Source organism: Oryzias melastigma, unplaced genomic scaffold (assembly GCF_002922805.2).
Source record: "Oryzias melastigma strain HK-1 unplaced genomic scaffold, ASM292280v2 sc00621, whole genome shotgun sequence".
NCBI lineage: Eukaryota > Metazoa > Chordata > Actinopteri > Beloniformes > Adrianichthyidae > Oryzias > Oryzias melastigma.
This window is the reverse complement of record NW_023417213.1, coordinates 12,749-15,302: the sequence shown is the minus strand read 5'-3', so window position 1 is coordinate 15,302 and position 2,554 is coordinate 12,749.

Genomic DNA, 2,554 nt, shown 5'->3' with positions numbered 1-2,554 from the left:
AATGAAGACTCTGTTGTCAAAACTTACACACACGCATCAAATCCAACACACTACGCACCAAAACACCAAACACAATTTTCAAAATATGAATTAAATATACAAAATTCTTGACTCTTTAGTCAGAAACTCACTATGAGTTCATAATGAAGACCCCGTCGTCAAAACTAACAAACATGCAGCAATCACAACACACTACACAACAAAACACTTGACACTGTTCACAAAATGTTTTACAAAGAGCTAGTTTAGCAAAATCTAGCCCTACATGCTTTTGCTGGGTTTAAAAATAAAATGTCAAATTTGCCATCTCAATCTAAAAATTATATAATTTTAAATAATACTTGAATTAATCATTTATAGTAATGCAGAAAAATCCAGAGTAGTTGAAATTTCCAGTCTGACCTCAGCTTTTCCCTCAGTTGTGGGGAGCACATTGTGCTTTTGGTTCCCTCACTGAGTTTTATTTTCAGCTGCAGCAGGTGGCAGTTTAGAGGAAAATCAGACATGACTTGTTATTTGAAATTCCTTTGTTCCATTCAGCGGCTGTAATATTTGCTGCCTTAAATCATATCACCTCTCAAATTTACACCTGGAATGGAATCTGTTAGGGAAAACATGGCACTTTGGTAAATGCAACAGCAGGAGAATACAATTCAAAAGGATCTGAAGAGCACAAGAAAAAAGTAGCTGTATTTCACAAGAACATGCAGCAGGGACGCAGAAAGCTTTGTTTTTAAGTCAAAAGAAACTTTTAGCCATTTCATTTTTGCCATTTTTTTTGTATAAGCATCAAATGTTTTTATACACATCACAGCCAGCATTAAAAATTAGGCCCACCTCATAACTACTAGCTCAAATCATTTAAGTCTGCCACAATTAAAGGCAAGAGACTTTGATTGGTCAGAGAAAAATCCTATCAAACCTGTCTGACTTTAATTGTTAGCTGGTACAAATAGAATAACCAGATTTAAATGATAGGTTGAGCAGTATGTTTTTTTTTCTTCTTTTTTTTACATTCCGAGTTAGAAACAAGTGCCCAGTGAGGAAAATATATCCTTTTTGTATATACAAAATTAAATCAAACTTTATTCAAACTTTATCTCTCTGTAATCCAGACGGTTTCACAAGCGATGCTACCACACCACTTGGTTGCTTCCAACAGCCATCCTACACCGGGTTACCTCTCTAATCAAACATCACTTCAACAAACCTTCACTTGAATTCAACCACTGCAACACACAATTTAAAAACTACAAGGCCAGACCCTGATCACCTTTTGGAAAGGTGACCCATTCCTCACTCTCATGAAGAAACCCAAGAACAGAGGTAGGTTGCAAGCTAGACCTGGGCCTTAGAGTGCTTTAGAGACTGCAATGCTAGGTTCACATTGGCCACTTTTGAAGAATATTTAAATTATGACAACGCTAAACTGTGACCAATGAGAGACTAGGATTATATTGTGATATGAGGTGGTCTCCACGTAAAAACAAGTGCAAGTGCCACCTGGTTGTGACGATCAACATGGTCGAGAAATTAATTGTGCTGTGTGCTCATCTGGAATAATGTGACTCAAACATATCAAAACAGAAATGTTGAGAGGGAGAAAGCCTTGCACAGTGTGTCAGGAGATTGGATTGACAAACAAGTTAATTCCATGTGTTTAGCCATTTTAGTGGAAGACATGGTGGAAGAGCCTCCAAGACCTCTATGGGGGACAAAAAAAAGGAAAGCACTTAACAAAAACAGGTCAGCAGGGGGTCTATCTAAAAATATAGAAATACTCTGCACCCCGTCCTTCCTGGATCCACTCGACTCCCATGGGGAGAAGAGCGAGAACATGGAGTCTTCTGAAGGACAGGGTGGTAGAGTCCAACGCCCAGGCAGAAGCATCAGCGACTCCACCAGGTGCACAGAATAAAACTTTCATATTTATATTATTTTAGGGGAAATTGTAGTAATTGTCCTGTTGTCTCTCCTCTTAGAGCCAAAAACACTTTAAACTCTCTCCTTCCTGACCACCTGGTCCAGCTGCTACCCTCAGACTGGCACTACAGATCCCTTAAGGCTGAAAAACAGTTACAAAGATAAGTCAACCTGCTTAACACAATATAGAGCTTAAACAAAAATGATTTTTTTTAACATGACATACATGTATACAAGTGCAATTTTTCAGAACCTCTTGATGAGAAGTTCAATCAAAGATTCCATTCAGTTGCCCAGGCTGGCATCACGGGGCCCCACCCTGGAGCCAAGCATGGGGTTGAGGCTCGTAGGCAAGCACCTGGTGGCCGGAGACTTCGTTGTCATTTCAGGCGTCTTGGACTTGACTCTTGGACTCACTTGTAAAACGAGGGTCAGAGCTGTCCACTTACCACTACTTGGTGGGGAAATTGATGGCGGGAAAGGAGGCCAGAAATACTTGGCAGACCTAAATTTACTGTGAGGAAAGCCTGGCTGAGCCCTCTGTCAGGAAGGTCTTCCTCACATCTTCAGAACTTCAAACAGATACCCTTCCTATGGTGTTAGGGTCCCTACGGACCCGTTTTGAGTTTTA